Source organism: Ammospiza nelsoni, chromosome 2, assembly GCF_027579445.1.
Source record: "Ammospiza nelsoni isolate bAmmNel1 chromosome 2, bAmmNel1.pri, whole genome shotgun sequence".
NCBI lineage: Eukaryota > Metazoa > Chordata > Aves > Passeriformes > Passerellidae > Ammospiza > Ammospiza nelsoni.
The window spans coordinates 74,923,916-74,947,986 of record NC_080634.1 but is presented as its reverse complement, the minus strand read 5'-3'; positions in this window follow the sequence as shown (position 1 = coordinate 74,947,986).

Sequence of the window (24,071 nt, the reverse complement as noted above, 5' to 3'; positions counted from 1 at the left end):
CAGGAGAAAACTGTCTGAGAATGCTGCAGCCCGGGTGTTGGGAGCCAGAGCCAGAGTGCTGCACTGGCCTGAAGGAGACAGCACGGAGAAATGTAATGACACTAAGGACTAATTTTATAGCAGTCAAATGACTGCTGGGGCTGTTCTCTGGCACTGGTACCTACTGGCAAGGCATTCCAAGCATCTCAAAAGGAGTGCCCAGTGTAAATCACCCACTGGAATTGTCTTTAGCTTACAGTATCTCCAGAGCCATACTGGAAAACCGATTGGATGCGCACCAGTTTGTTCAGGACAAAGTGATGTTGGGAGCCATGCTAACCATAAAATACTAAAAATGCTTTCTATGTAAATTAAATGCCACTGTTTATCTTAAAGCTATCTTAAATTAATTTAAATGAATAAGGACTGTCACTGCAGTAGTGAATCAAAGCAGGAGTTGCCAAATCATGGTGGGCTTGATGGGGATTTCAAACAAAATAAGAAAACAGTTTTCAGAATTAGCTATCTTCTTATTTATCTACTATTGTGAAATTCACTAAAAGCTCTGAACTGGAAGTTACTGGAAATAGGATCTTTGTCCTGTAGCCTATAAATTTTGAGGTTGTTTTGAAGAAATTAATTTCTGATTCTTCTCCCAGCTTTTATTAAAGTAACAATACAAACTAAATGTTGAGTATAGAAAAAAGAAATACATATATCTCTGAAAACAACTCCATCATAGAGGGTATGGTAGAATAATGCAAAAACATAAGATGCAGTTCAGCCTGCAACTGAAATTATTCAAAAAGAAAGATTTGCATTTGGCAAATAAGTTTTTTTTTGTTGTTTTTTTTTTTTTTTGCAGTGGACTCACAAGGCAGTTGTGCATAACATTTCTCTGACAATATCCTTTACTAATGGCAATGGTTCTACAGACGTGTTTTGCATCAAGCATTCAATACAAAATTAACTAGATCGGTATATTTTGGCTACATGGTTGTGCATTATTCACCCATCTCTTAATACTGTACCTGAAAGTTTTCTACTTCCACTCTGAATTCATTACACACTTTTACAAAATATTTATCTTATAGAGCCTTTATATCATCTATATTTATAAAACAATTTTATTTCTATTCATTTACCTCACTGAAAGTCAGTATTTCTGGAAAAAAATCAAATATAAGGGGAAATAGACTAAAAATGTGCACGTATTGGTACATCTTTAAGTCTATTATAAACAAAAAATATTATTATAGTGAAATTAAGACTGAAAGAATGTATCAGCCCTCATGTAAAAAAAATAAAAATTGTAGTTATAAAAAACATTTATCTTGAAACAATATATTTCTTCAAATACAGGAAATTCAGCCTTAATTTTACCCATAGGGGAAGTAAAGACAGGGGAGCTAAGCAAAGCACTCAGCCTACCTAATTCTACTTCATTGTTGTAGGCTTGTGTTTATTGGTAAGACACTTCAATACTTGCGAACACACGGTTTGTCCCCACTTTTCCTCCCATTTTTGGACAGTGGCTGTTGTCTAGTCATCCCATGCCATCTGCCAGAGAGAAATTCAAATTATAAGGGGATAGAGTAATTCCCTCAAGAAACTTCTTTCAATAAAAGGAGCATATAAACCGATTGCATAAAATTAGATGGGATTATCCAAGTGGCATGATATATGACATACAACAAGGGATAAGGTCATTGATCCTTTTAAAACCAGTGACATTTGAGACAGATAATTAAATTTTGAGTGGTTTTGACCTTTCTCTAATCTCACTTATATCTTAACCACCATAATAAAGAAAACTGTTGCCTGCAGGTAAACTGTAAAGGAATGACGAGTTTCATGAATTGTCTGGTAGGGCAATGGCTTTTTATTATTGTTGGAAGGCTAGCATTAGTCTTTGCAATTATAAACATCAGATGTCATTATCAATACTTACAGCCATTATAAGCTTTTCTTCCCCAGCTGTGCTTTTGATATAACATAAAAGTTAATTTATCTGCATAGTGCTTTCAGTATTCAGTGTTCTTCCATTTAGATTGTCATAACATACTAAAAACACTGATAAAACTATGTGCTCAAATTAATTTTATAGTTTAAAATGTTTATATTAGAGATGCTACTTAAAGTCCAGAACTATAAAACAAACAAACAAACCAAAAAACCAAAACCAAATAATCTACATATTTCTTCTGGATTTCTTCTTCCCCTTGTCTTCTTCTTTCAATTATTCCTTAGTCAAGTTCTTTTTTCTCCATCACCCCTCCCTTGCAGCTGATGATCTGTACAAATTTAGTGTTACCTATCAAAACAGATATTTGGCTCTAAAAATGCATCTGCACTACTATATAAAGAAGAAAGGGGGCATACACAGCTAAGAGCATTCAACAATTTGGATTATTTGAAATACTTTATTCTTAGATCACTTGCAAATTATCTCACCTCTTTTTTTTGTCTGCTGAACAATAGCATTTCAAAATACCTTCAAAATACATTTGTATGAATGGGACTAGTCTTTATAGACACATAGATTGTCACTGAGACAATCACTTTTACTAATCTTAGACAAAAAACATTGATCTTTTTTTCCCTTTTGCATGTTTACATAACCAGAGACATAACTGCAGAGATATGATGACTACTTCTTATATTTTTGTAATTAACATTCTCTGTTACACGGCTGTTAACCATACTAAGACATAGTTATGTCTTGTAGGTGCCAGTGACAGACATGCTACCTAATAATAAAAAAAACATTTGAAATATTTGCCAGGGCAGTTTTGCAAAGGTAGAAAAGAAGAGAATATCTTGGCTCTTCTCAACAATACAGGACTGGAACCTCAGGAAAGGCTTTCCTGTCTTCTGATTAACACAGAAGACCATATTTTTGGCTTTGTCAAACAAAACAAGGGAATTGATTTGCAACAGTCTTGTCAGAAGAATGCAAGATAATGCAAATAGCAGAAAATTAATAGCTGCTGGGTAATTCTTTGCCAAAATCAAGTCTGCCAAGGCTTCAAGGAAGTGCTTTTCAGGAGGTTTCTGCATCCTCCCTTGGAAAGTAATGATTCTGTGAACCAGAGAGCAGTAGCAAGGGGTGTCACTCAGGAGTGACTGGTACTGTTCCCCATGGCTTTATTAATGACATAGTGGGACTCAGTGAACCCTCAGCAAGTCTGCAGATGATACCAAGCTGAATAGTAAAGTTAATATGCTAGATGGAAGGGATGCCATCCAGAAGGACATTTTCCAACCTAGATTTCTAGATTTTAATAAAGCTTTTGACAGTTTTTTCTCACAGCATTCTCCTGGAGAAACTGGCTGCTTATGGCTTCGACAAGTGTATTCTTCACTGGGTGAAAAACTGGGTATATGGCTGAACTTAAAATGTGGTGGTTAATGGAGTTACTTCCAGGAAGTCTGTTCCAGGGGCCACCTTCAGGGCTCACTTGTGGGGCCTAGCCATGTTTAATAAATTTATCAAGGGCCTGGAAAAGGGGACCAAGCACACCCTCAGTCAGCTTGCAGGTGACACCAAGTTGAGTGGGAATGTTGGTGCGCTGGAGAGTAGGAAGATTCTGCAGAGGGATCTGAACAGGCTGGATCAATGGGAAAAGGCCAGTGAGAAGATGTTCAACAAGGCCAAGGGCCAGGTCCTGAGCCTGGGTCACAGAAACCCTATGCAGTGCTACGGACTGGGGGCAGAGTTGCTGGAAAGCTGCTCAGTGAAAAAGGAGCTGGGAGTGTTGTTTAGCAGCTGCTTGGACATGAGTGTGCCCAGGTGCCCAAAAAGGTCACTGGGCATGCATGGATCAGCAATGGTGTGGCCAGCAGGACCAGAGCAGTGATTGTTCCTCTGTACTCAGTACTGGTGAAGCCATACCTCAATTCTTGTGTCCAGTTCTGGACTCCTCACTTCAAGAAAAACATTGAGGTGCTGGAGTGTGCCCAGAGAAGGGCAACAAAGGTGGTGAAGGGTGTAGAGAGTAAATCCTGTGAAGATTGGCTGGGGGAGCTCTGATTGTTCAGCCTGGAGAATAGGAGGAGGCTGAGAGGAGACTTTTACTGTTTATCACTGCTTGAAGTTGCCAAGTAACAAGTGATAGGACAAAAGGAAGTGGCCTAAAGCTTTGCCAGGGGAAGTTTAACTTGTATATTAGAGCAATTTTCTCTCCAGGAAGTCTATAAAGCATTGGAATGGGCTGCTCAGGTTGAGTCACCGTGCCTGGAGGCACTTAAAAAATGTGTAGATGTGATGTTTAGGGATATGGTTTAATGGTGAACCTGGGGTGCTGGGTTAATGGTTGGACTTCGTTTTCTTAAAGTTTTTTCAAATATAAGTGATTGAATGATTCCATGACAGGCTTGAGGAGCAAGTCCAGTCTGTATGAGGCTCATAAATGTCAAGGTCAAATGCCAAATACTGTCAGAGGGTTTAAAATGCATGATCTTTAAAGGTTTCTTCCAACCCAGTATTCTATGATTCAGTAATAGCTGCTCTTGTTTTTACCCTGTTCCTTGCTTCCTTCTCCTTTTAATTATTTCTTATTTCTGTCAACCTCTATGGTTTTTATTTCATGCTCCTCTCATGTCCTAATTTACCAGGTTTCCACTGTTGTGTCAAGCATTTATTTACTTATGCTTTCCTCTTTTCCTCCTGAACATTCTCTTGTTACTAAGCACTTTACTGCAATGGATGTAAATAGACTGAAGAGTGAAGACTACGGTTCCAAAACAGATCCTTCACTTTCATGTGAATGTGCAGTTTTTGGTTTGTCAGAAATGGAGACAAACGAAATTACTTTCAAACAGCTCTTTTTCAAAGATGTCTCAGTAAGCTTGTTCAGTTTTGTAGTTCATTCATCTCTTGGTCAGTGATTGCACACTGCTAGAATTTCTTTACATTTTTATTGTGTGGTTTTTTTATACATAAAATAACCTCACCCCAAACATATTCAATGTTGATCCTTTCTCTAACTTAATTAATTTGATATCTTCCTGATATATCTCTCACTTTAATATTCCCTTCAAAAATTATGACAGTACAATTTTACACCTTACATGCAGCTTCTAAAATGTCTCTCTCCAACACATAGAAAAGGGGAAAAAAAAAAGAAAAGGAAAACAGCCTAGGACAAAGCCCTAAACCCAACCTTTTATTCCATGCTCTCTAGCTGTCATTCTGAGTGCTTTTAAAATAAACATCTATCCAAAGCCTAACGATGCTGACATAATAACATTATGAAAAAATTCTAGTCCATACCTAAAGGGTTCTATAACTGGAAAAAAAAAAAAAAAAACAAGCAAAAAACCAAAAAACCCAACTTCTTTCAAATGACTATGCATACTCAAATGTTCATATTGTTTCCAGATTATACAATTTGTAGTGTATTGCTCAATAAAATTCAACTAAATGGTTTCAGTTGAAATTGTTCCATATGCTTCCACATCTTGAAGTATTTTAAAAAAGAAGTCATCCGTGCCTTTTATGTAGCTGAGCTCTAAATATTTTTCAAAGTCAGAAAATGCTGAAAGAATAAGATACTACCTTTCACAGGAAAATGAGAGAAACGACAAATGAAGGGAAAATATCAGTATTTAAGCTGCTGTAGCCAAGTGTAGTTTTATGGAGTTCAAAGGGTCATCTTTTATTGTAGAGACTCTAGACTTTAACAGGTAGGGGAAACATTGGTGTAGTCTGTAGCAACTGATGACAAAACAATTGCCATGGAATGTAGGAGAGAAAGCCCCATTCTTGGAAACATTCAAGATCAGCCTGGACAGGTATCTGAGCAATCTGATCTAGCTGAACATGTCCCTTCTTATTGAAAGGAGGTTGTACTGGATGATCCTCAAAGGTCCCTTCCTGATGAAACTGTTCTATGGTTCCATGATTAATACAAACTGAAATTTGAATGCTATGTGCATTTCTTTTCAGAAAGTAAAGCTGTATTTAGCCTCACCGTGAATATTGTGTGAATCTTTTTGTTGTTCTCTTAAAATTATTTCTCCTCACTTAGAATTTGCATTTTTTCCCAGTACTTAAAGCCTGTCATATCCTAAAAGATAGGTACATAAGTTTTGGTATATGAAATGCTGAAGTCAATGAAAAAAATCTCAGTTCACTTCATTAAAATGATTAAACCCTAAGATAAGTTTTTTTCATTATACATATTTAGAGCAGTCTGCCAGGTTTCTAGTTCTTAAGGTTTCTGTTCTGAATTCCTTACCATTATCAATGTTTTGTTAATTGGACATCTATGAGTAAGTGATCTTGGTGAGCAGGCTCTACCTTGAGATGAGGTGGGAGGGAAACACGGGTTAATTACTGGCAGCTTCTCTTTTGTCTCCATCTAAATCAATCAGGCTATTTTTGTGTTACTTATCTGGCTACTTAACTTTTAAACTGCTGCTTCAATTGGTATTCCTACAGCTCTGCTTTCTCTAAAATCACTGAAATCAAGCAAAGTACCTCTTCATGCGCTTTCAATTAAGAAGGAGAATAATGCACACATGCACATTTAAGTACTTACAATTTGAAAGGGTCAAGATTAACTGATTTGTGATATTTTCTTGAACTTTAACTTCCTTGGTGCCAGAATTTATTTGAAGTTATAATTTAGGCTTATGGTTTAATATTGTTTATTTATATTCTGCCTATTTATTCTCATTTTTCAATCTTATTTTTCATTTTTTTTCCTCAGGCTCCCAGTTATGTTTCACATGCAAATTCCGTCAACATAGTTTATCTGATCTTTCAGGCTATTACTGAGAAACAGCTCAAATGACAAAATCATTGCTGACCCAGTGCAGATAGCATAAAAATAAATTTACAGTGAAATATGCAGATATCACATAACAGCAACACACATTTCCAACTCTTTTGTTTAACATGTAGAGCACACACTTTCATTATATATCATGTGTTAGCTACATTCTTTTTATTCATATATTACTCTATTACTTTGGCCACTGAAGACTAAATTATACAAGAGCTTAAACTTTTTTCATATATATTAAAAATAAGTAAAATTAGTTTGATAAAATAATAGTAAAATAATGAATCATATATATATCAGGGTGACATTTTTTCTTATAAAATGATTTAAATTATTATATGGAATGTATTTTTAAAATACATTGAACACTTCCAAGGACACAAGGACAGTTCTATATTCCCCAGAAGGGCTTTGAAAAAAAACATAGACTTTGTTTAATTGTACTGCTTCTTGAAGAACTAAAGAAGCATTAGAACAAAGCAAAAGATTATATATACATAATTAATCTCCAGTTCAGAGATGTAGGAATGTTACTATGCTAGATGCTATGTTGCAACATCATATTAGCATGAATTAGATAGAATCCACTGTTTTCAACATCATCTTCAAATGGTGTTGCAAGTCTATTCTACCAACAGAACTGTGCCGTACAGTTACTGTTACTAAAGGCAGTTATTCTATTTGGTGGCACAGAAGAGACAATTTTCTGTGTATTGGCTACAGCTTAAATAAACAAAGTCTTTTACAAGCTAAGTTATCCCAAATTTTAGTTCATGATCCCTACATTTCTTCTTCTGAAAAGTCTATTTGGTATTATCATGATTGATTACCAGTCACTGTTTTGGATGACTTCCCAGGCATGTTTCACACATAACGTTTAGACCAGATTGCTCAAGGCTGTGCTCAGTTTGATTTTGAAATTTATTCTAGGGATAGACATGTCATAGAGTTCCTGCACAAACTGTTTCTGTATCTGACATTCTCAAAATCACCAAGAAATCTTTTTATGTGTGTTAAATTGAATTTAGTGTATTTCAGAGTATAACCATCTCCTCTTGTCCTCACTGGACCACTGAGAAGAATTTGTCACTGCCTTGCTTGTATCTCCCTCCCCTTTCATAAGATCTCTCTGAGCCGTCTGTTCTCCAAAATGAACAGTCAGAGATATCTCAGCCTCTCCTCACATGACAGATACTCCACTACACTTCATTCCTCTTTGGGGGAGACCAATTGACCAGTGAACAAAAAGAGCAAAAAAACAGAATGCCTGTTGTGCCCATCATCTAAGCCTCCACTTACCACAAGCCTAGACTTCACTGTGGGCTACTTATTCTGTGAACCTTTCTTATATTTGGAAATCCTTGATCTGACGCAAAAAGCTGAGCATTCTCCTTAAATAGTCTTCTTTGTAACCTGTGCTCACACTGTATTCACCAGTAACCCCCCTCCTGTTCCTGCTCCCGCTCCTGCCTGTGGGTGAGGACAGAGGCACGTTCACAATTTGGGGTGGATCTAGCTGGCACCTCTTTGCAGCTTTAATTTGAAGTGTTATCCTACAGTTCTCACAGCAAACAACTAGTCCTGAAGCCACTGACTTTGCCTGAAGGAAGGCATATGCACACACTCTTTTCACATATATTTTATGTCTCAGGAGAAGAAATATTTTAACAGTGACAGCAGCATTTGGTATTCCTTACACACCTGACAACCTTTCCCCTCAAGCTGAACTAATCCTCCTGTTGTCTTTCCTTGGGACAGGTTCTTCTGGGACCTGCCAGGTGCCCGTGTAAAAGGCTTTCTAATCTGGGAAAAGGCTGGATCTGTTTATAAGTCTAATCACCATGCATTTCAGGTTAATTCAGTCGCTTAAAGCAGAAAATCTTCCTCCATTTCTCTCCCAAACTTGAAACATTAGGTTTCTGTTGGATTATATGAATTTGCAAGGCACATCCATGCTAAATTTTATGCCCTTCAAAAAACAAAGTCATGCTAATTACCAAAGCCTGTCAGTAGCAGTTTCTGAAATATCTTGAACTTTTAATCTTAAATAAATTTGCATTATTCAGAATAGCTGTACAAACTTTTTGATGCAAGCTGTGTGAAAACACAAAAAATTGATTCTTTTTCCCCTGGTAGAACACAGTATTCTAACATGACCCTGGTGTTCACAATATAATTTCCAGCAGACTGACTTTTCAAGTGGGAGACTCAATTCACCCAGGGATAGTAGAACTGTCTGAGTAAAACTATTTCTCTTCACTGATTAAAGAGGGTGACTGTATTTTAACAGAAATGCCTCAGTTGACTACAGCACAATCAAACTTGAGGGAAAAAAATGTCCAAGTCTAACTTCTTTTTTATTGTTCTATAAATTACATCAGTAGACTAAGTAAAAATCATTTTAGCCCTTTTAGAAATTGACTTGCAGTAACTGAGGAAAATTGATGGAGAATGTAAACTTAAGTTACATGGCAGTGTTTGCAAAGATACAGGCAACATTTGAGCAGCATGCATTCAGTAGAGGTCTGTTTAAATAAATGAACATGTGCTCAAGTAGTGAAGTTAGATAATGGCTCTAAAATTATATTGTTTAAGATGTCTAGAATTTGAGTAATAACAAAGGAAGATACCATTCAGAATGAAATTTTAGTTTTGGTCATGCAAGTGGGAAATGTTCTTGTGTGATAATAGACATGTCCATGCTTTCATAAACATCAATATTTTTATTTATATTTTTAGAAAGTACATCTTTATGCAGCAGCGTTTTGTGAAATCTTTGGCCTATTTGTGCATTCACAAATTTTTTTTTCAGAGCACTTCAGAAACAGGAAGATGTTGTGATGCCTCTTCTAACAACTCAGACTTTCAAAGTTTTCCTTTTATTTTTAAATTTTATTAAAAACTGTGGTTAGGATAAATAATATTCAGTACACAAGTTATTTGTGTAAATAACCATTAAACAGAAATTTTTCCAATCACTTCTAGAATCTTTATTAAAATTTTTGTACTCTTCATAATTAGACGTTACCCAAAGGAAAATCAGCAAAATGAATAGTTTACTTACTATGCTTATATGTTGTTTTGGATATAGATATCACAAGAAGTGTCAAATTCCATTTCCAGCATAGGGAAAAAAAAGCTTCCAACTGTTCTGCAACGTTAGTTTACGCATACTGCTAGATTTGCTCACTTTTGTTTGAACTGCTGGAAATTAAGAGCTAAATATTTAACTTTGAAGTGAATCATTAGCAGTCATTTGCAGACTGAAATACATGACATACTGGTAAACACATACAGAAAAAACGTTTAATATGAGCTTGTAAGAAGAGTCTTTTTTTGATTGTCAAACTACCTATAGTATAAGCTTTGAACAAATTAATTTTTTGTTACTAATTAATTCATTTAACAGTACATTAGTTGTGAGTTAGACTCCTCAAAAAGGGACTATTGTTTAAATCAATACATTGTGAGATACGAATATACACTGTGAGAGAAAGAAAAAAAATCAATACCAATGCACAAATATAATATTATAGTAGTAAGGTACTTATATATAACATATTTAATTTCTTAACCTCTATATAATTCCTATATGCTGTTCAAGCATGCATGCAATAGTGAAAAAAGAGGAAGGGGCAAGGACAAGAGAAGAAAGGGAAAGACACTGAAATAAATGTTAAATGTCAATGCCAAAAAAAGAGAGCTGCTTGATATTCCTAATTTTCTTCACACGCTTCAAGTACTGTTTATCAATCAAAAAGCAAAGCATTTTGAGAACCTCAAAACACAAAAAGGTTGCTCTGACAAGAAGCGAAAGAAAAGACAAGAAAACATTCATTTTACTACTACCCAATAATTATCTGTCTCCTTTTGATTGTGATGTTGGCTGGATTAAAATTTAAGTGAAAATGTTAGTTGTTTAAATGTGAGTAAAAATATTTTTATATAGAGAATGTGTCTGTTAAACCAAATAAGTTTGACAAAGCTGTCAAATGTAATATAATTTTCCCAATAGATGCATATTATGTTAACATTAGCCTGAAGAAGATTTTGTGTAGGAGCATCCGAAAGCAAATACCATAATGACTACTTCTCCTCTGTTAACTATTTGTTCATTTTTATGTTTTTATTTTTAAATTAAATTAAGAAATGGTTTACTATTTTATTTTCAATTCACTTTGCAAAATAAGAGGGATATTTTTAATTATTTATTTTTACATCATAGTGTGTCATTACATAGAGACTACATGTATGGTCAGAATTATTAATCACAGGCAATGCTACCTAAAAATCAGGTTTTCAAAAACAGAACCAAAGAGGGAGGAAAAACAAGAGCAACCTAACCTGGACTTCTGTTTTCTAAGTGGTGACCTTTACAAAACTGCAAACCCCATGTAAATAAAGAATGCGTCAAAATATTGAATTTGACTGTTAACTAAAGAACTTCCTTCTATTTTTCTTCAAAAACCAGAAAAGCATGAAGACTAAACAATAAATGAGTTCTGCCATGAAGAAAATAACATCTAATAAAAAAGTTTTAAGGTCTGCTTAGTTTCCTCCCTTATTCATTAACCATAACTGAGTTATGTAAGTAACAGAGGCAGCCCACTGCCTGAAGGCTAACCACCCCCATTTGCCTCAAGGCAGATGCTGCAAGCCAGGACTGACCACTCTTGACTCCAACCAGATCCCAGCAGCTGGCACTTACTCACACATGCAGAACAGAGTGTGAGATTATGCACAATTAGGGTTAGATAGGACGGGACAAACTCTGCTGATCAGGCACAAGGCTAAGCCAGAGAAGTGTGCTGACTGTCCCCATTTTACATGTGAATACATCTTTCTGTCTGTTCCCTCTTTGCTCCTTACCAGTTTCCTTCTGCTGCACATTCCTTTACTAGTTTGCACAGATTTAGTAATTTCACTGTAGTATCCCAACTCCTTGTGTCTTTAGTTCCCACTTTTTAGCTACAAAATGCCGATGATCCCCTCTAGACTTGTGCCTGGAGTTTTTAATAGCCTGTCAAGTACTATGACTGACAAGGTTTTTTTCTTGCCATTGTCTCCATTATTGTCTCCCTATAAGGCCTGTGTCTCTGTATATTTTTTTGTTTTTTATGGATGGCCTTCTCCTTTTCTTTATGATCACATTTAGCAAGGTCTTTAATCAGATAATCTTCAGGGAGCAGACACGCTCTTCTTTCTGCATATTCTTACAAAGACCTGAAAGGATAAAAACCTTGCACAACAGTCTGACCTCATAGGTGACTTTGCACTGAACAGTAGACTGGCCTAGTGGTCTTCTCAAATTCCTTCTGAGTTATGAGAGTTACAGAATTACTCTACTGTTCTATAAGGGCATTTAGGAGATGTTGCTAAATTATGGATTGTGTTCAGGCTGGTCATACATATTTAGTGACATCAGAGGGCAGGAGACCTTCTTTGTTAAACTCTGTTACATTACATGCTATGTAATTGATATTCTCCAAGACCCCAGGTAGGAGCAGATTTTGATAAGTATTGAGATATTTTTTTCTCTGTCTCAAGAGTAATGCTTCTATTGTTAGCTGTCTACACTAGATGCAATGTTTCAATAAATCAAAATAGAAAAAACACTGCCATACTGAAATTGATATTTGTAAAAATCATTCCTGTCACTCAGGACAGATGCAATCCCCTGGAGTTATTTCTTTATGTAACTCCACTGTAGCCATGTATTGCTTCACATATATATGTTTCAGCCATTTTAATGCATTAATCAACAATATTTGGAATATAATCTTTTAATACAGCCGTGAGTTTTTCAGCCTGAGGGAAGGCAAATTGTTGTCAGGATGAATACCTTGTACTTGGTTTACACAGCAAGGTTTTGCTAGCAGGAGGTGTTTGTAATGTAGAGGTGACTCCTGTGAGAAACTGCCAGAAGCTGTTCCCATGTCAGCCAGTTCCAGCCAGATACACGGCAGACCCACTGCTAGACAAAGCTGAGCCAACTAGCAACATCAGTAATGCCTCTGAGGTAACACATTTTTGAAAAAGTAAAGGATGCTTCACCGCAGCTGTGAAAGAGATTTCAGAAAATGTTAAAGAAACAGCTCTGCATATATCAAGGTCAGGGTAGAAGAAGGGAAAAAGACTCTGTAGGAGCCAGACCAGAGCAGGAGAAGAACAGGAGGAGGAAGAATCAGCACAAATTGAGAATTATGAAATTAACACAACTCCTAATTCCCATTCCTATGCTCTGCCTGGAGTGGGGGAAAAGAGATTTGGGAATGAAGTTAAGCCTAAGAAGGAAGGGGTGAGAGAAAAGTGGTTTTAGTTTTTTTTCTTATTTCTCGCTACCCAATTCTACTACAATTAAACGGCAATCAATGGAATTGAATTTCCCTACTTGAGTCTATTTTGCCATGATGGTAAAGGGCAAGCTATCTCCCCGTCCTTAACTCAGCCTGCAGGCTTTTTGTCCTATTTTCCCCCATCTGTCCTGATGGTGGAGGGAAAATGATAGAATTGCTTGGTAGGCACCTGGCAGCCAGCTGAGGCCAACCCACTACATTTCTTTAAATTAATGTCTAAAGATAAATTTCCATGAAGATGAATAAGACTTATTTATGCAATTCCAGAAGCTTCTGTAGCATGTGAAAAAGAGAGTTACTGCCCAATGGTGTGAGTTTCATTCAGATTTGAAAAACTTTGTTCTCTCCTGAATGAAAAATTTTCTCTTAGATTTACAGACCTAGGTTCACATCTCATGAACATATATTGTATATCTCCTCAGAACTAAGCTGAGATATTCAGTGTGAAAAATGTAGGGAAATAGTGCAAGGTGCAAGGGGATATCTAGGAATACAATGTAAGTAAATGTCGAGGAATATTTGTGGATGTAAGTCTCATTTTAATTTGTCTGATATTTCCAACAAAGCCAGTTAAATTTCAGAGTTACTGCTCCACTTTTGATTATTTATGATTTTCATCATATTTCTTATCTGAAAGTACTGCTGCATATTTTCTTTCTCCTTTTACTTTTTTGTTTTTCACTAAAACCCACAAAAACACCCTTCAAATTAATTTAGTATCAACAGTTTTAGGCTTCTGAAAAAATAAGTTGTCTTTAACATCAAAACTAGAGATTTTCCATAATATGGAATCAATATAATAATTTTGGTTTCAATACATCAACACAATTCTAGAATAACACTTTTTAAGCACTGGTGTTATTAGGGCCTGGTGCAGGGAATGTTCAAGACTAAATTACAGTATTTACAGCTTAGCTTTGTTGGTGATAAATTTATCAAAACCCCCTAAAAAGTCTGGGGGAATCATAACATAGAGTAATCTGCATTTGTTCAACACTTGCACAACACAATCACAGTGCAGAAAATTCAAATTAATGCATGTAATAGCCATTTTTGCTGAACAACAGTACAAACTCAACAGAGGAATCTCATTTAAATGTTCTTGTAAATTGTCTTAAGGCATGACATGTAGTAAAATATAAATCAATACTGGCAAATATATTTCCTTTATATCCATTACATTTTTCTTTACGCTGACCACAAATGGACAAATTAGAAATGACTTTTGTTTCAAATATCAGAGATCAACAGAAGAAAAGAAACCCCCAGTGTTTCATGGGACTTCATGCCATGAATCTTTCTTCCCTGATGAATGATCATTTGTCTCCACAGACAGCTAAAACCTTAGAGATTTAATGTGAAGTAGGGAGAAATTAGGGTTGAAAAAACCACAGCAGGAATTCTCCAAGTGTTTCCCACTACCAACAGCTCAGCATTTTGTGACTTATCCTTGATCCCTCTGTCCTGCCAACGCCATTCAATACTGATCCTTAGTTTACTTGACCTGTCAGTAACACAGTCCCATGAGTGTAGTCTTCACTTCTTAAAATCCTCCTCTAAAGTGCAATCTCTAACAAGCAGAAAGAAGAATTAGATTCTCAGATACTTTAGCAGAATAAAAAATAGCTCTCCTTTGGAAGACAGTGATAAGCAGATGGAAAATGCAGCTTGAGAGTTTTGTTAGCTTGGACCATTTCACTGCATGTTCTCAACAGGTGTTAAAGGGGATGAGTTAGTTAGCAGAAATAGCCAGCATGCATTTTATTTAGTAATGCTGGTTGGTGAATTTCAGATATAATATGCTCCCATTATGATAGACGCATGAAAATTGTACCTTCTCTTGCAACAATTAGAATTTCAGAAGTGTTCATCATGGTACTACATTTACTCTAACTGAAATAATGTGGATCCTAAATTTTAGTTTAAAGACAACAACTGAACCGGTATGTAAACTTTGCAAATGAATTTTTTGTCCATTGTCGAATTTATATCAATGAACAAATGTAAAGGTGGCAGACAAGGTTTATATTTCTAGGAACATATTTATCTGTAATGGACAATTTGAGTAGTTTTTTTAGCTAGGTAAGAATTAAGAAATCTAAAAACATTTTTACAAATGTGGAAATTTCACATGCTAATCTGGACATTCTAGCATCATCAAATATGTCTCCTATACGAAACACCTGCATGTAGTGCATATTCCTATTTTCATAGTTTGAGATCTAAATAATTTTGCTGGGTTTTTTTGAATGGACTTTTGCTTACTCACTTTTTAGAAAAGTAGCATACGGACTTGAACTCAAATTCAATGAGTTTGGAGGCTGGTCCTCCAAACCGCCCAGCTCTTTATCTCTTTATATTGCAAAATTATTCACTCCTTTCTTAAAGAATCTCTATTTGTGATGTACTATTTCCTTAGGTATATCTGGTTAGCATTTAAATTCCCTCTATTTTCTTCACATCAGCCAAACAATGTTGGAATGCGTCTTCTTATGTCCCTTTAATGTAATAGGCTTTACTTGATTCCTGTATGGATATGATTCCAAACTTCAAGAGAAGAAAGTGAACAAATAAATACATGCACAGTAACATTTATAGAGAATGGAGAAGATAGAAGATGGAGAACAAATAACACACTCTGTGAAGTCTGTCTCAATTCCTGCTACTGCTAAGCGCTCATCATGCATCCTCCATGATGTTGGAGGAGGAAACTGGAATGAAAATAAAAGTCTGAGGAATAAACAGTATAGGAGACATGATATGGATCAGGACATTCTGCACTTAAAAGAGTTCCGTGATAGTAGTCTGAGATCAGCTTTGTTGATAGGAAGACCCTACTTTACAATTCATCATTGCATTAATATTTACCCCCAAATTCAATTGGTCCTCTTAGGTCACTCTGGGAACTTTTAATGACAGAGAGATTTAAAATGGCCAGCAAATTTCTTGTATAAATTGTCTGTGACTTCTCAATAGGTTGGCACTTTTGTCTGATCCTTATACTGCTGTTTAGTCAGCACGAGTTGAAAAAAATGACTTTGAAGAAAAAGGGAAAATATTTGCTCACTTGGGCTATAGTTACATTATTTCTGTGACATAAACCAAGACCATTGTTAAAATACTCAGGAATACACACCCTTCTGTAGTTTTTCTTTGCTTCTAGTTGCTCCTATTCCATTGGGAGAAAAAAAAAAATACATTCCACTGAGTTCTGTTATCTGATTAATTTTGCACTCCTACGGATGTTAGTACTGATATTGAGAACTAAGAGATGGAAATAGAAACAAAGAATGGAAAATCCCTTTTGTGGCAACACAGACACATGAAAGTGACTCAATTAATGAGGTAAGCTAGGTAGTAACCTCTGATTGCAAATGTACTTTCTCACCTTGTATTTAATATGTCTGAGACTTAAGAGTACCAAAGTAAGGTCAAAGCAATTACAAGTAAACAATGTACCTCCCTCACAAATCTGTGATCCAGAAAGTATTCCCAAACTCATAAGCAGAGAGCAAGCACTTAGTTGAAAAAGACACATCACAGTAGCAGCAAGCTCTCTCCTTTTTTTTGTTTGAAAATTCAAACTATTGAAAACGTAAGTCTTTGACAGAGCCCAGTTAACCAAGGCATTTTTCACATCAGATTTTTCTGGAGAATGCAAAAAGGCAGCCAGCAAGTTTGCTGAGGACAGCAGAAAACTGCTCAGCAATTGAGGTGATGTACCACAAGGTCTGGATAGAGCAGCAAGAGGGGAGTTTGCTTCCTTCAGGCGTTAGGTAGAGAACCATCTGTATCATCAAATGAAAGAGTTACAGAAGAACTTCAGCAGCCTGTACAACACAAGGGATCACCAGAAAGAAATCAGTAGGACCTTCTCTGAGACCATGCAGTTAAAAGAAGGGTCTAAACTCTGATCCCTGCTGAATGAGGTGTGGTAGAGTGAGTACTTTTGGGGATGGAAATGTACTTGCCTATCATGGTAAAGGCTAGAAGCTCATGATATAATATTAGAAGCTGCTCCACTTGTAGATTTGCAAATGTAGAAGAGTTTTAGTGTCCTGGAAACAGGGGAGGGAGCTTTGCCCAATGAAATGTTGAGCCACTGCAGGATTAAGTAATAGCCTCAGGTTAGTAGGCCTGATTTCATTTGGAAATTGAGCCAGCTTGATATCAGCTGGAGAGAAAACATAGCAGGGCACAAGCAATCAAGGAGGTTTTTTGAGTGCATTTATGATAGCTTCCTGACACAGGGGAGTCTGGGCTGCTGGACATCAGACTTACAAACAAGAAAGAAATTGTTGGGAACACAAAGGTTGGAGGCAGGCTTGATTGAAATTACCATGAAGTGGTTCTGTTGAGGGTCCAGAGGGAAGGGAACAAGGAAAAAAGCAGGATCACAGCTGTGTACTTTAGGTGTAAAACCCAGATATCAATATCACGGGGTTAGTACCAAGTGGTATTTTCTTTAGGGACTGGATGCTGGGATTGAGTGCATGCTCAGCACTCCAGATGATATAAGAACAAGAAGAATGCTTGATACACCAGATGGTTATGCTCAGCTTCCGAGGGACTCAACAAGTTGGCAGAAATTGGCCAGTAGCAACCTCATTAGGTACATAAAAGAGAATTGCAAATTCCTGCACCAGGGGAGGAATAATACCCATGCAACACATATGCTCAGGCTGCCTGGCTAGAAGCAACTCTAAAGAGAAGGACCTGAGGGTCTTGGTGGACAATGAGCTATCCAGAGGTCACCTTTGCTCAAGGTTACCCTTTGTGTCCTTGCAGAAAGAAAGGTCAAAAGCCTCCTTGGTTGTACTACAGCTAGAAAGTACAAAAGTTGTTTTCTCCCCTCTACTCAGAACTGGTGAAAGACATCTGGATTTCTGTGTCATTTTCTGAGCTCTCCAGCATAGAAGAGGCATAGAGCTGCTGCAGTTAGTTCAGCAAAAGGCCACAAAGACAATTAAGAAATTTGAGCATTTTTCATATAAGGATAGACAGCTTGGATTGTTCAGTTTGGAAAAAAGAAGGCCTTACTAGTTAGCATGAGTACTGGGAAAGAGGGTGCAAAAAGATGTGACTAGAATGCTCTTCAAAATATCTAGTGACAGGAACTCATAAGAAAAATACTTTTTTACTTCAAAGAGTGTCTCGACATTAACTGCTTCTGAAAGAACTGATCCAGAAAGATTTGAGATCATAATGCTTGTAGGTCTTCAAACCCTGCCTGGGCACGGCCCTGGACAACCTGCTCTAGGTGACCTTGGGTGAGCGGAGTGTTTGCACTAGATGATCTCCAAAAGTTTGTTCCAGCATTATCCATTCTGTGATTTATCATTATTCCACAAGTACAGGTAACTTACTTAAAAAAAAAAAAAAGCAAAAAGAAAAAAAGGATGAAAAAACATTGTGCTGTAAATCTCAGAAACTCAAACTGTGCTGTGAAAAAAATAATTGAAATACTTTTGAATTTATAGAAGAAATGTGCAAGTTTTAGTTGCCTAAGCATCAGTGATCTTAGGCAATGTGGGCTATTGTTTTTCAGTGTAATTGTGCAATCTATTAAATTCTGCATCTGTCAACAAAATGAAGTTATCTATGAAATCCTAGCATAGCTCAAAATCTATGCTTAGACACCTTAAATTCTTTCAAAAATACAAATGCTTGGAAAGATTTTTTTATTATTCGTGAATAAACAACAAGTGTTGGTACCCATTTAGCTGCGTTTGTCTTTTTTCTCCAAATCTATCCCAGAAATATGCATTAACTAAATATGATCACTACCCATGCTGGGAGCAAAGGAGCTCTCACCTTCATATTTTATTTTTATCTTAGCAAAGTCTTAAAACATCTTGAAGGATTATAACAGAGTCCACAGGAATAGTAAAGTTCTTCTACATGATTTATAAAGCCTGTAGCAAAGTCAATCTTTGGCTTACTGAAACATTCAGATACAAAAATTCCTCCACAAATTATTAGAATTTTTTGCAATTGTGGAATTTTATATTTTATATGTGTGATAAAGTGAAACATAGGTTTTATAAGACACACAAAAATTACTGTTAAACTTGTGACAAAAGCAGAATGATGAAATTAAAATTATTTTGACAAAGAAACAATATTGACCAAAGAAACATGAGGGAAAGAATAACTAAATGTCAGAAACCTTTTCTGTCTAAAAGCACGTACTACAGTGATTTAGAGAAAGCCGTGCTATTTAAAGTGGATTTAAGTATTGCTTCAAAAAGACTGGAGCTCTGAGCCTTGACCAAGGTTTAACAGGCTAGAAGGAACACTGACCCAGAAGAGATTATAACTAGTTTTGCATTTTTCCTTTTACATATAAAAATTAGTAAAAATCCACTTTAAAACTGCAATTATAGACTGTCTTAAAATTCTGATTTATGTTTGGATTTGAAGGGTCATCTTCAGTGTAGTGGGTTCTTGATTTAGGAAACTACTGTAATAGGATCACCCATTGTGACTTTCCTTCTGACAAACTTAATAGCTTTTGGAGTACAGGAGGAAGGAAAAAGCTTCAAGATTCCTCTTGAGAGGAAGGGATATCCGTCTCAAGTTGTTCTTTGAAGAATGATGGGTAAACGTTAATGCCTTTGACACCTTTGTCATGATGTTTTATAAACCCCATTGAGCAGGTTCAAGTGAAATGGATGAAGTATCAGTAACTACCTGGTACTAAAGCTAGGACTCATTACCCTTGAGACTTTTATAATTTTAATGTAATCAACAGGTGGCTATGTTCTATTAATTGAATTAATTTTGGCAGAAGATAGCCAATTTATTACATTATCTTTTAAAAGGAAGTTGTCCATTTTCAGAAAAGTGCAAGTAGAAGAAGAATCTGCCTCTTCTACAATTTTATCTGATTGTACCTCAGGTCAAATCATTCCAGGGAAAGTAAGTACAAGCTGAATTTTCTTAGTGCAGCTCAGGCGGATGTCATAGAATTTTTTTGTAAAGAGCTTGTCATACTTGCCCTCCACAATTCACATCAAGAACATTTCATCAAAATAGATCCCAAAGGCATCAACACTATTTTCACAACTTTGAAGTAACATTTTATAATTGTGGAAAAAAAATCTCTAGCTATGAAACCTGACCACATTATTAGTTACTCCAATGTTTATATAAAATAGCTCCTATTCCTTCAGTGAAATGGTCTGTAATTTAAACAAGTGCAGAAATAGAGGTTTAGTCCTTTAACTAGCATTTGTCACAAATACAGATTTTGCAAGGTCTTTCAGATATTATTAACAATGAAGACTGAAAAAGTATTACAATACTAATGCTATTTTTCTTATTTTCTTGTTTATCACTTTTTCAGTAAATGCTTAATGGAACAACATCTGAAATAGGAAAAATAAGAAAATATCTGTAAAATAATGCTGTCATTTTATGGTAAATCTCCCACACCGTCTCAGTAGTTTCTCATGGTCACCTCCTCACAGCGCTGACTCCTTCTTTTTCTTCTTCTCACTACAGACAACAAACTTCAGCCCTCTCCACAACACAACCAACAAACTGCACCTCTCTCCTCACCCAGCTACCCCACTCTTTTGTAGCACTCATCTTCTTATTGGACGCAGCTGTGGCCTGTTAAGGGCAGGGCTGTTCCTAATCTTTGGTGATTAGTGCAGCTGCAACTCCTCAGGGGTGAGACTGCCTTCTGCACTATTTTCTTACATTCTATCCCTCCACAAAATAACAGTAAAATAATATAGTTGTATATTTTTTTCTAAAGCAAGTAGGGTTGATGTGCCACTGCTTTGATCATACATCTTTGCTTGTACTAATATAGAAGCAGAACAAAATCATACATCTTCATAAATAAAGGTTTGAAACAAAAACCTAAACTGTTCTTACATAGATTAAAGTAGGAGAATTTTCATGGAAATACAGGACTACAACTTATATCAGAATGAATATGCTTTAAAATGCTTTTTTATGCATGTTTCTTTCAAGTTTTCCTCCTAATATTATGGGAAAATGAACCATTTATTTATGATCTACCTTTTTTTCATGTTTATTTTCATGCATGAGGTATGATACTTTGTGATACTTTTACATTGCAGAATTGTTTTGAAAATTATTATGCTTGTTCTGAGTAAACAAGCTTCAGATTTTTGAGATCATATAGCCATGTTAGAGTTTTATTGTATGGTCCAGCTAATAGACACTACCTCTTTAACTGTGCTACTTGTATTATTCATGCTGTGAATGAGCTCAGCTGGAGCTACTCTCAGCCCCTTGCATCACACTTCACTTTGTAACAGAGATATGTTGGGTGGTATTCTGATCAAATGTAGACAACTACTGTGTCTATTAATCACCACTGTCATTCCTGCAAATGGAGAAAAACAGCTACTTGTGTAAGACAATCAATCCTGCCCTAAAATAGATGCCTAAATTAGGTCAGGTGAATAGTACTCTGAAAGAGAGCATTTCTCTCAGCAGACTGACTGACAGTCACTAATGAAGTCTAGGCAGAGCAGTGTAAATGTAATGCTTGTGTTGGGTACTGCTAGCTTGGCTTAGGTGTGTCCCATAAGTATATACTGCTAGCTTGGTTTAGGTGTGTACTTTGTGAGTATATACATGTATATATTTGGGTGAGATCTTTTGTAGTGTTGAGAACTTGTTTTGTGCAAGGAAACACTTAAAACAGATGCTTAATTTAATTGTATAAATATTCATGTTTGTTGTTGAAGGGCTGCTTAGTTGCTTAAAATTAAATGCTGATGTGAATAAGTAATTCATGGCAATTCTATAAATAGATTTTAGACTTTAAAATTTACAGCAATGAATTGAACTATTAGTACAACACTGGATGTCACTTCACAATGAAAAATACTGATGTAGTAAAATAAAGGCAGATCTCACTCTTGTCACCAATGTCAAAGATTATTTATTGTTACTTACATCATAGTAGCTGTATCCTGATATTAAAAAAAAAATCTGTTTTAGCAATCACAATTTCTGATTCACCCCATAACTTGGTGTCAAACATTTACAGAGGCATAACTAACAAAGAAAGTAGTTACCATCATTTTCCCATAATAGATGAAGAGATTACCAATGAAATGTGGAAGGCTAGCCTCCAATTACTGTGGGGAAAACATTTTCATTCCATATTTTAAGATCTGAATTAATTGATCTAGAAATAAATGTGTGAAATCACAGACTGGAAAAAAAAAGAAAGAAATAGGAAACTGTAAATAGATTAAATTGTTCAAAGCAAAACCAAGAAAGCATAACAAAAAACATTAGTGACTAGAGATTCAGTGATTACAAAGGGCAACATCATAGCCTCAAATATTTTATTTTCTGAAATACGTGTGAAAGAGTAAGAGTCCGCAATTTTTCTTATTACATTTTTTTCACATTTAAAATTCTAAAAAGAAGTATGAAATTAACAAAGCACCATGATTATAATCCTCTCACTGAAGAACTAATAAAGCACAGAAAAATTAGAGTCTTATTTTTTCTGAATATGATGTAGCCCTAGCCCCGGGCCAGTTGTGGTTTTGCCTTTGTCTGGGAAACCATGCTGGGCATTGTCTCTGGGAGGTGTTTTTGTTTGTTCAGTGATGAATATGCTTTTGTGGGTAAAAGTCTCTGTATCTTTTTATTTTTTTTTTTATTAATATTGTTGTAGGTTTTGAGATTTCTCAAGTAATTGTGATTCAAGCATGTAATCTCTTCTAGTGTTCCTCCATTATCAAAAGGGGCAGGGGAACAAAGGAGCATCTTAAATGGGTTTAATTTTCTAGCTGGGTTTTAAACCAGCACACCCTCATTCTGTAAGATGAGGCGCATTCACCTCTCCCACATAGGTCTATGGCAAGCATAATTAATACTCATTGATTTATAATGCAAGGTACTATAACCTCAGAACACTGAAACAAGTAATAATAAAAAGATAAATTTGTAATTTTTCTTTCTGAGGAATATTTACATCCACAGCAAGAATCTGTTTCATCATACTTGTTTCAAAATATTAACACTAGAGGCAAATGGAAGGAAATATGATTTACCCTATGTCACTGCCTGGAGGCTGAAATATCTTGAATACAATCAATCAGCTCTGTGGAAAAGATATTAAAGGTAAAAAAACCCTTTGATTTTCCTATTTCTGTGTTAATATCTTTTTCATTGAAAGGCAAAGGCTGAGAAAATATTCTGATACCATCAAATGCATGCAGAAAGTTTTAACTTGACATCAACTTTTTACATGTATGAATTAATATTATTTTATTATCCCTACTTAATGCACCAAGTTTGCAAATTGTTTGATGTACATTCAACATCAACATCACCCAAAGTACATAGAATCATTCCAGCTCTCACACCAGCTTCTATTTTGTTAACATTCACTAGCATTTTGGAAGCAGTGTTAACACTGACCTTACTGTAAGTCTGTTCTTTTATTATTATTTTGATCAAAACAAAGGAACACTCCCCTTTCCCTATAACAGAATGTCTCAGCTTCATTTAAAGTTTCTAAAAGTTCTAAAGTTTCTAACATGCATAGTTTCTTTCCTTTTAAATCCAATGTATTCAAAATAACAAGTTCAGAGTTTGTTTGTGGTCTGTGTTCAAGTAGTTGTTTTGTGATGATGATGTTTAATGAACTAATGGCCTAAGAGAATCAGAAAAGACTCCAAATCTATTGCTAACTTTATAAATATCACAGTTTGTGGATTTCCTAGTTTCACTGCCAACTATTTAATGTTACCATCCTGCTTTTAATGAGCATTGGACCGAAATCTTTGTATCAATATGCACCATATTTCTCAAGTGTGACATATCGCAGTCACAGTAGCATTAATGAGATTGGGAAACTTTGCAGTTCCAGTAAAGAACTTTAACTGAGTTTGTTTTAGAGCTTGATACAAGGCCTGAGGCTTGAAATTTATGGAAC